The sequence below is a fragment of the Electrophorus electricus genome, chromosome 3 (genome assembly GCF_013358815.1).
Source record: "Electrophorus electricus isolate fEleEle1 chromosome 3, fEleEle1.pri, whole genome shotgun sequence".
NCBI classification, from domain to species: Eukaryota; Metazoa; Chordata; class Actinopteri; order Gymnotiformes; family Gymnotidae; genus Electrophorus; species Electrophorus electricus.
Genome location: NC_049537.1, coordinates 15,978,361 through 15,990,516, shown reverse-complemented (window position 1 = coordinate 15,990,516; position 12,156 = coordinate 15,978,361).

Below are 12,156 nucleotides of genomic sequence, written 5' to 3'. Positions count from 1 at the left end.
TTTCAGTAGTGGTCGCCATGGTCAGTAAAATTTTTAATGTATCAGTGCAAACATTTACTTTTATGTCCGTGATCATGTTTGGTAACCCCCCCCCCCAAAAAAAAAAAAAGTCTGAGCCACCAGGAGAACAGAACTTCTACAATCGGGTATAGTTGTCATGGCCATTGAGATCTTATATGAACTAGAAACATTAAAAATATGCAGTCCTGCTGGTAAGGCATGGCACCTGTGAAATTATCATTAGTCTATGCAGCCTCTGTTCAGAATCTGAAAATCTTTGCTCTAGCTGGATAATTAGTCATATCTATATGTAATTCATGCAGTAATAATAGTAGCAAACATCAGAAAACTTCTAAACACATCATGTGGTGTGACCTAGATAGCATTATTTTCTTTCTAGTTCAATTCCCACCATCCACAAACATAATTCTGACAGAGTAAGTAATGTTTTCAGACCATTTTTTCTGGTATGACAGGTGTCACTGTCTTCATACAGAATATTATAAATCTGATAGTTTGAATATCCTTAAATTACATTAAATTGTTATTTCATTAAATTTAAAACCTTCATCTTGGCATTGCATTTACTACACGACATATCATTGCATTATTGGCCAGGTATATAATGGTGAAATGTGACCCACTTCATTAAAAATATAACATTTATGCTGCTATATTATATAATTTTAGATAATCTATATTGTATTTTAAAATTGTAAAAGATTTGTACTTGCCTCTACTTTTTAACAACTTGTCAATTAATAATGTGCATTATGTAAGTATCTGTTGCTCTGCAAATAAAAATGAGGTTAAAGTGTACAATATTTGCTTTAATTCATATCCAACCATAATAAAACCATAGAGGAATTACAGCCCCATCACACTTTTTACAAAGGATGAGTAAATTGAGAGATTAATATCTTCGGTTAAACAGTCATGATTATTACTGTCATATAAAAAAAATAAACAAAACTAGTTGTTAAAAAAGTTAGGTTATTTAAGCCTGAAAGAAAAATATTTGGATGACACATTTTGGTGTTTTAATTTCAACACTGTTCTCAGCATACAAGCAATTCCTATAGTAGAACAAACTAAAGGCATTTATCATCTATGTAAAATGGTTCTGATGATTCTACACCATGTGGAATAATAGTTGTTAATGATAACCACATGGCTATTCACATGCTTTTTTGGATTGTTAAATGATGTCCAGTTTGTATTATACAGATAATACACACCATCCATTTACTGTGGTTTGTCAGGTCATTTGCTATTACTAAGATCAACACTGCATTACCACTTCTTAATAACATACCATTAACATTCACAGCATGTCCACATACAACATTTTGCAACTGAGGGTTAAGGGTCTTCCTCAGGGGCTCAACAGAAGCAACTCGGCAGTGGTTGGACTTGAACTGGCAACCATCCAATTAGAAGTCAAGTACCTCAACCACTGAGCTACTGTTGACCTTAATAGACTCACTATGATTTTCAGCATCAAACACAAGTATCACATTTAGAATCAACTCAGTTATGTTTTGTTCCATAAAAAGGGGGACTATGGGAAAACTACCCTGCTATACAGTTACCCCAATACTCTGAAATTAAAGATGACAGTCTGAACTTTAACTTCATAGTCATTGTTTTTTTTAATCCTAGAGTGGTACAGTTCAGAGCCAAAATAAAAGCTCTGTCACTGTGCAATTAAGCTCAAGGCTGCACCAAACTTGCAATAGCATTCTAATCAGTCGACTGTGTCAAGCACTTTACATACTGCTCAGAACATGTTTTTTTCCATTTAGTGCTTTCATTTTAGATTGGATTGTCCCTTGAACCCATATTCTAATTTGCATCTTAACTGAGATATATTTAGCTCATATACCTAGCTTGTCCACACTTGAGAAAAAGCAAGGATATGAGCAATATTAGGATTGTTGACTATTCATCTTGACTGAATAGCTTGTGCGCTATGTAAACAGCCATTTTACTTTTTTCTCATAAAATAATAGTCTAATGATATATTTGATTATATATGATATATTTATATAGACACTCTGATCATTCCAAAACTTTCTGATCATTCAAGTTCATGTTATTTTATTTGCACTCTTTCTCATGCATTTGACTGCTACAATTGTCATTCATTCATTCATTCATTCATTCTTTGAGAGAGCTCATTTCAGAACCCTATCCATTGAAAAACATTTTTCTTTCAGAAAACAAAATGGGCCTCTTTCCTTGAGTGAAGCAAAGGCTCATTTTTCAGCATGCTTGGATTAATAAGGAGTGATTGATGGAGACAGGAGAGGAAACATTCGATTCCCACTCATGTGAGAAAAACCTTTGGAAAAAGAGAAGTTATAAATAAGGGGTGTCTGCCTGAGTGAAGAGGCCAGTTTGCAAAGGAATTCCTGTGTGTGTATGTGTGTTCATTGTGCATAACTGGCAAAACTACTTTGGACAAAGGGCAATGAAAACAAAGACTATATATGTATACAGATACTCTAGTAAAATCTACTAGATGATGCTACTAGATGACTTGCTTTTCCTGGGATACACAGTCCCTGTGGGACTTTTAATTTGCAAACAGACTTGCTTCAATCAGAAGCCCAAAGAGAAGAACATATTGAGCATGAAAATAAAACATTATCTTATATATATATATATATATATATATATATATATATATATATATATTGTAACAGAACATCTCATGATTTCTATGGTTTACTAATGGTCACTGCTGTGGAAATGATTTAATTTTAGATCTGTTCTGTACAGATAAAGATGTGAATAATATTCAGAGCATATAAAAGCAAATCAAATATTATTTCCATTCAATTGCCTTGCAGCTTTTGAATGTGGACTGTGTTACTGTGGTGACATAAGTTCACATTTGTATCTTAAAATGACAGGTCTTTCCAGAAGATAAGTTGAAGGGTCAGCACATATTCTTGCATTTCACCCAAGTGAGGCATGCACAGGTAAAACAACAAACCCAGGTTTAATTATCAGCCATGTATGTGTGGTTTAGTCTTAGAAAAATAATCCCTCCCCAGCAAAGTGGGACTAATGTTGGTGGTTCAGCCCAATAAGGGCAGTTGGATGTGGACTCACCAGCAGAGATTTCCTGACTATAGAGATGTAGAGATTTGATGGTAAAGAAAGTCTTTTTGAATGGATTGTGTGTCACCGCTTATGTAAACTGACAAACCAGAATTACAGTCAAACCCTTTTACACTTGATGGCTATACTAATAGATTAGGATGACAAGTGACAGCTGAATAAACTTGTTATAAATGCGTTGTAACAGCAGTATTCATGAACAATTATTATTCCAGGGTCCATGTCACTCTGTTATAAGATGACATTATATCGTTACACTTTTAAGATTAGATATAGAAATATTTGAATTATTTGAACAGACTTTCAAATTGTGCATCAGAGGTGAGCCAGAATCAAGCACACATAACAAACCCTATTGCATTCTCAATTGGTTCAAGTGAAAATAAATTAATATTAAGTTTACAATTGCTCTAGGGCACTGGAAGCAACAAAGAGTGTTCCTCTCTTGCTAGTCAAATCTTGGAACTCTGCATACTCTGGAAGGTTGTTTAAAGATTTGGTGAATATTTTTGGTAGAAGGAGCAACTGACACTACAACAACATAAATTGTTGATTCTTGGAGTGCTGTAAGTTTTGGTTGACTGCAAAACTCATCTCTATTTCCAGTATAAGTGCACTGGTTGTGTGACTACTTGTTGTGTTAATTGTGTGTCTACTGCTAAGAAGTGCTAAAACAATATTTTTGTAAAATACCCAAATAGTGCAGTTGTTTCACATGTTTCATACAGATATCTCAAGAAATAAGGTAAGGCCCCAGGTGTAGTGTTAGCTGGTCTCATTATTCCCTGATTTGTTAAGCTCGATTTCAGGCAAACCACTTGATGCTCACTGCTAGGTTAAGCCAGTCCTGTTCCTTCTCAAAGTTATGTTACATCCAGGTTAACTGCTGGAGACTCATAATTTATATTGGTATATCTGACCAGTCTATAAAGGAATTTCTCACATTAGTCTTCTGCTTTGGCACTGACAGAAGAATCAAGTGTCCTGACAGTGACATCCAGATGGCATAAATTCACAAACATATGAGACCCAGTTTTCTCATAAAGTGACAAGACATCTAGGGGAATGGGTCCAAATATGTAAAAGCATCAATATGCTCTCAGAAATATTGACATTGTGAATAATGAATGAATAATAATGGTTTAGTAGCAGGTGGACTAAGAATGACAACCAGACAACTTACAAACTTTTGGAATGATAAAAGTTCCTTTTGCAACAATAGCGATATTAAAAAATATACTTATACCTGTGTAATTTGAATTTTGTCTTTGTGGACATGGCCTACTTGATTTCTTGTCCAGCCACCACATCCAGCCACCACATCTTGTGTCTTTGAATAGGCTGTTATAGACCCAAAATTACAAGATCTCCTCAGTCTTCCTTTCTAATGTGCTTTAAGCAATTGTCATTCATAGGCCATGCTTGACAAAGGGCAGATGGAGCTCAATGCAATGACAATGCAGCCCATCTCTGATAAATTCCTGAAATTTCTGAGCCACAGTAGATCATTCTAGATTTAGAACACAGGAGCTCATTCTAGATTTAGAATAGAGATAATTTTAGATTTAGAATAGAGATCATTCTAGATATAGAATAGAGATCACTCTACATTTATTCAGCTCAGATGAAGCTACAGGCTTCCATTTCTGTCATTCGATAAGTAGTGTGAAACGTAATAGCCTGCAAACCTGGTCAGCATCTGTGCTGGCTGTGTGCTGCAGCTTTTGACTGATGCTGTTGCTTTATTCCTCTGTTTGTTCTGACGGTTGTTGGGTTTTCCTCATTAGGGCTGCAGTAGAAGAGAGTGTAATCTGATGACCTTGTGTATTTATGCAAGTGATGTAGCAAGGTGCCGGCACTACCAGTGCCAAAGTTTGAAGAGTGCATGGAGCCCAACTGTGTGAATGTGGGGGAAAGAGAGTGAGAGAGAGAGCATGAAATAGGGAACTGTGATTGTGCATGCGCATGTGTATGTGCACACAGGCTCATGTGTGTTTGTGTGTGTATTTGTGTATGCATGCATTTAGTGTGATTAGACAAAAATTATGATCTTAAAGACACATGTACCTTGCAACCTTATCGAGTATAAACCCAACTTGAATTTGAACAAAGAACTGTAATACTATATCTGAGATTAATAACAACCAATTTTTGAACTCACATATCTGATTCCAAAGTCAAACAATACCATCAATTATGTAACATCATAATCAAATGATGTGTGTGTGTGTGTGTGTGTGTGTGTGTGTGTGTGTGTGTGTGTGTGTGTGTGTGTTGCATTGTTAGTAAACAGTAAAGGGAAAACTTACTAATGTACTATGTTGTATAGAATATGTTCTTTTTGAGTAATTTGAAGGTATGAAAGTATGATTGGTTTCATGGTCACATATAATCTTATTTATGCATCCAGTAAGTTTTGATTAGCTTGACCAGTTGCCATAATGCACGAATGAAACACAATGAAAATCTAATTTGAACATCAACCATCTTTGCTCTGACTGTGACAGTCCAATTTCATCCATAAGTAGGCACAATGGTCAAAGAAATTAAATATTTATGCTGATATTGGTTAAAATGTCGAACTGTTCTTAATTTCTAATGCAGATGAACATGAATATAGTCACCAGTTCTGTACACTTAAATTCTAGCCATGTTCACAACATTTGATTGGACAATATTTTACCTTGTAAAGTGTAGATTAAATCTGCTACTTTGTGGCTTTTATTATTACAGAAAAGCCATTGGAAACTCTGTGGGAGTCTGTGGGAGTTTGAAGCACAGCTACAACTAGCTACTGAAAAAGGAAAAATGTAAAGGATTGTTTAAAAAGACATTTTTTATTTACCAAAGTGAAAATATTGACTTAACCAAGAAATATATATATATGTACAGAACGCTGGAACAGAAGTGAAAATATACCCAAACCAAAATCTGGCCGCTCTGTTCCAACTGTGTGCAGGAACACATATGTGTGTGTGTGTGCATGTGTGTGTGTGTGTGTGTGTGTGCATGTGTGTTTGCCGGATGTGGGGATTATTTATTACTTTGGGTGTTGTAACTGGTGCATCTGGTAAACTGTTCACATGTATGTGTGTATGTGTATGACTATCAACAAAGTGGATCTATTTGCTGTTTTTCTCCAATAAGTACGTGAAATAACTTGACAGGCCAGCACAATACAAAGCTCAGTAAATGCAAAAATATATCCAAATAGACTAGCACTTCCTTACAATTCAATATAAACAGGTCACTTCACTTTCAGATGTGACACCTTTGCCACACCAACCATCAACAGTCAAACATTTTACCCTTTTAGCCTAACACCTTTAAGCTGTGTCATGACATCACCCACCCTCTATTACTTTTAACTTATCAACTCTATTTTTAATGACTGGTCGGGGATTTAGCCCAGGCCAATAAATCTTTACAGACGTGCTCAGGATTATTTAGATGACCTTTTACCCCTCCTCCTTTCACTTGGCAGCGTAACACACCTCTCTGTGGGCACCTACCTTTTGGGCTCCAGGGAGAAGTAGGCCCCTCTGACCGCTTTGGACCAGAAATGGTGTGCAACGGTGACCTCACAGTAAGTCGACTCCCAGAGGACTCATATAACGAAGAAAAAAAAGGGAAAATGAGAAACAAAGCCCTCATTTCTTTACAGGCCATCTTCTCTTATTGAGTGGTGACTGATGGAGAGAGTGTAACAAAATAACAAAGGGGTGGGATTAATGACAGGGACTATTGTGTGTGACTATAAATACAATAGTAAGTCTAACATGGTACAGTGACAGTTTTGTTCATCTAATTCTTATTTTTAAGCCTTCTGAAAATACAGTCTAACTGTCACAAAGGGCTCTGAATAATTAAGTGAAATGGCAAAAGTGATGTCATATTGCCACTGTTGTTTAATGGTTTTCTCCATTTTAGCCATCAGGGGCTTTACTTTCTCACAGGCCTCTCCCTCACTAGAAGAGGCAGGAAGTGTCTTTTTTCTGTCATTCTTCAGCAAAACCCCAATCACCTTGTTGCAGTGTTTAATTTACAAGCGGCATGGCCTGTGAGCCCCATACTCTGACATCACTCACCACTTGCGCTTTACTGCACCTACGCAATGTTTACACAAGCCTGATGTTTTATTATCAAGACCTTCACTTGTTGAGAAGAGAGCCTCATGGAGTTTCAAGCTTTTTTCCCCCTTCCTTTTAATGGTTGTAAAGTTGGGGGGGGGGGGGGGGGGGGTTGATGTTGCATAAAATGTGCATATATGGTGGCTGGATATGAGCTCAAAAGCTGATTCACTTTTTTTGAGTGCATGCCCACCAGGACTATGGCAAAAGGTAAATTTCTCTATAGTCCAGCCAAACTAGTCACCCTTCCTTCAGGTACCTGGAACTTCAGCAGCTAAACAGCATGGCCTAATATGAAAAGGAGCTGCACAGGTACACCTGAAAGACCTAACACTTCCCACCACCATTAATATAGTTGCACAGTTTTCATCACATTTGGGAGCTCCCTAAGGACTGAATGATTGTGTACAGAGCTTGCTCTTTAATCTTGCTCCTTTCTTCAAGTTAGAAGGAATAGAGTTAGAATCATTCCATGGCCCTTTTGGATCCCCTCATGGGCAAGTTCGGTGAGTACTGTAAATGCACCCTTTGCACTTTACCTCCAAAATGACATTTGTTCTAGTAAGACTGTTGAAAATGACACCTATTGTCTCTTTCTCCATCTTTGTCAGGTACTCCATCAGTGTCACTGTGAAGCGATTCTTGCATATCCCAGTACAACTGCTCCCATGTAAAGATATTCAATATAAATCGCAAGAGCTTGATGCATGAAGTCCCAGCAGGTGTTATTCAATAGCAGCTCCACTTGATTGTTCTCCTCAGGAGCATCATCATGCTGCATTAGAACTGCATTTGTGTTACACTGGAGAGCCATTTGCTGCCACTCTAAGAGTCAAATGGGACACGCAATGAAAACCAGGCAGAGGCAATAAAGCAGTGACTAAACAAGGAGCCAGTGGAGAGTGCCGGCCTCCTACTGAGCTGCACAGAGTGGAGTACTGCATCGAGCCAGCTCAGAGTATGTCCGCAGAAGTGTACGCAGAGTAAAAAGGGTATTGTGTTACAGAGGACCTGTTTTTTTTTTGTTTTTTTTTTAAATGGATGTGTTTATGTACAGCACAAAACACAAGCCAATATGTGAATTTAGTATGTGAATTTAATATTGTGTTCAGCTGGGCTGGGAATGGTCTAATATCACTGGGAATGCTCTAATGATACTGGGAAAGTAACCTTTGGTGTTTGCTGTGATGTGCAGATGAAACGCTGCCAAATCAATGTTTTCTAACATTTAAAATATAAAGGCTGTGTTCAAGGCCATGTTTATATAAAATTCATTTTCATGTCAAGATGATTTTCATAAAAAAAATTGACAGAGGTTTCTGAATCAAGATGCAATATTTTGATCAAAACAACTATTAATGTTTTATTTTATAATAATTGAAGGCTAAACCTTGTTGGATGTGTGTTTGCACCCTATTGCCTCATATGCACATGTGTGTGCTCATACTCCAGGTCCTATGAACAGAACCCCTTGTGTTCGACAATTAGCACTGGCTTGCTCCAGGCAACAGGTCCAGATCCGCCGCCGGACTCCCTGAGCCCCGTAAAGCACTGGCAGCGTCGGCCAGGTGATTACTGTGCTACAGGAGACATGAAAGGTATGAGGTCAGCAATAAGCACTGGCTCTGAGCCCCTATACAGCTGCCAAGCTAAATCGCGCGCGTCTGTGCCACCGTTCGGTCCCAGCCCGGCGACACAAGCAGAAACACCTTCCCAAGTCCACCATGCCACACTGTTAACATTTTTAGCATCTCACCTTTCAGCACTTGGTACTCTTAAATGATTCTCCATAGAGTAATTGTGTGATATACAATTCTGCTCTGAGATGAGGCCTAATTGGATGTGTTGGAATAGCTCTTGGCAGGCTGTTGCTCTTAGAAAATAAAGATTGCTGACTTTCTTAGAAACAATAGAGAAAAACATTACATTTTAATATTTGGCATATGGCTTGATATACCTTCCCCATTGTTTCTAAAAATGAAGTAGCCTTTAGGACCCCAAAAAATCTTGTATCCATGGCCATTTTAATTATATTCCTGCATGAAGGCCAAAAAACAATTATAAGCCAACATGTTAACCTTTCAAACATCTAGGAGAGATTTGTAAACACAATTATACATCAGCCAACCATCAGAGCATAAAAAAGGCAAAAGCAAATACATGACTTTTGGGACCCTAATTCAATTCTGAAGGCTCTTGCAGAAACAATCAAGTACAATTCTGTTACTCTGAGTATCAGAGACATTCAGAGCCCAAGCTATATTGAGATATAATGATTGAGAGAACCGCATATCTGATGGATGCAACGGAAAAGATCAAACAAATATTTGAGACTCCTGATGAAACCTTTTGAGCAGATTCAAGTGAAGATTGATAAGCATGAAGCCCTGACTCAGCTAAGGTCACCCATAGAGGGTCAGGAGAGGACAACAAGGTAGCTGCATCAGAATATGCTCACCCAGACCTACCCTCAATGCAGTCTTATCCTAATGTGGGGAGAAGGGTCACTTCTGACAAGAATGTTGGAAATCCCCAAGCTCAACTCTCAACACAAACAGAGTGCTAAGGAATTTGGTTCACCTAATTCCACTGGGAGACATATCAATCAAAGAAGACAGTCCTCTGCCCAACAGTTGGGGCAAACTACATCTACAGAGACAATGTCTACTGATAGCCATGATGGCAAATGGCATCCAGGTCCAAACTATAGTCAGTATTGGTGCCAAAGTGACCATCATCCAAGAAAACCTGTGTGAGTAGTTCTATCCAAGTGAACAGAATATATCAGAGAAGACATGTCTCAGGAATGTTGAGTCAGGTAAAGAAATCACTGTCATGGGTGCATTAAAGGTTATTTTCCAGAAACTTTACATGGCAGTTTGATTACAACTAAAAACCTTTGCCATTAAAGCTGTAAAATCAAATTTGAGTGGTAGGTTTAAACATTTACTTTTGTATTCAGTTGCATCAAAAATGTTATGAATGAATATTGTGGGTATTTTGCAAGGCACAGTTATAATTTTACATGAATAAAGCCACATCCCATCAAGTACTACTCTAAATAAGTTCCATAACAATGTAGACTGTGACACTGTCTTGTAGAAATCGAGGCTTAGAAATTTTCAACAATAAATACCAAAATATAGAAATAGTGTTGTTCTAAAATAATTCCTGTTTAATTATGTGACCTTCTTTAATTCATTTTCAAAGAGACCAGATAAAATGCTTAAAATGGGTTGAGAGAGGTCTGAGAAGGTATAACCTAGGCATGTATCCATTACCACTTCTGTATGTTGAATTTCTTGTGCTTCTTCTTCTAAATTAACCACAAAATATCTGAATCTAATTTGAAATGTTTCTTTTTTTGCCATGTGGTGGTATAGAATCAGCTGTTTATGCATTCAGTTTTCCTTTGTACACCTTGTAGCTGTTGTGTCTTCCTCCAATCAACTCAACTTTCCATTAAGTAAAGTCAAACCATGTATTGTGCTGCCCTCACACTTGCATGTAATTCTCTGCTTTTGGCAATAGCCCACACTTAGTGAAATTGCACTTCTGTGCAAAATGAATGAACAAGACAGAAAATGATCTGGCACAAAGGTCCTTCCTGCATGGTCACTAACAAGGAAACTTCACTCCAGTAACTTCTTGATTTATCCAAGAAACAAAAATTTGCATCTGGTCAATAGAAGGCCCCATGGACAGCAAAAGAAAGTGTTGCCATGTGACATTAAACACTGAAGTTAATAAACTTTGAAAATGAAATGAAGAGATTTTGTAAATAGATCATTTATGATACTGTGCTAAAAGAATTGGGAACACTTCTTGGCAGCTATATCCCAAGTTTTTTGCTCAGTATGCATGCTCATAGTTCAATCTTTGGATGTTACAGGGGTTTTCCAACATTGCAGCTGTAGGATAGGGCCAGATTTCAGGAATTCTGTGTTGACATCTTTTTGGTGAAGTTAGAGAACTGAGTTGTTTGAATGCTTCAAATTTGAATTCCACTTCATGTACAGTGATGTACAGAGCCACTCAGAGTTCCATTAAACAGCAGCTGAAGTAATGTATAGCTGTGAAAGTGTTACTTTCACAAGCAAATGAAATCATCCTTCAGATTTGACAAAGGACATCCAATGCCAAGTAATCAAACAGACATGCTGAGGTGGCAAGCCCTGCCTTCTTTCCTTCTTGTCCGATTCATGGAATCAGGCTGACATGCCTTAGTTCAACAGCAAAACTGCACTCACTCCACATAAAATGTGTAGATGTCCACAGGGCCTTATGTACAAAATATAAAATAAAAGTAAAAAGTAAAAATGTAAAGTAAAAGTGGTTCATGATTCATTTTCCACTAAAGTAAAAGCGGTTCATGATTCATTTTCTACAAATACAATCAATTCATGTTTAACTCAAACAATTCTGCTCAAAATTACTTGTATATAGATATGACTGAACATGAGTATAGTCATATTTAAGAATCTGAAGTATGAAGAGCTGGATTATGTATAGGTATTTGTATTATATTGACTGTCCTTTACTGATGCCATAATTTTAGAAAGAAACATTGAAGATGGGTGTAGAAAAAATGCTCCAAGAATACAAACAAACTAGCCAAGCTAACTTTTCTTCATATTCTGTCATCACACAGTTCTACACTCAATGGAGATCATAACTAAATATTTCAGAATTCACAGGAGAGCACTCATGGCATCCTCCCCAAAATATTAATTGAACTTATCCTTTGCTCATTATCCCATTCTTTAAAAACTCAAGTTACACTTTGTCATTTTGAAGTATTGCCACTGTATTGCCACTGTGTGTGCCAAGTGTTTACCTTTTTCCCCAGTGTATGGTTTTTATCTTCATCTGTTCTGGTTACTGTTTTGGATTACAC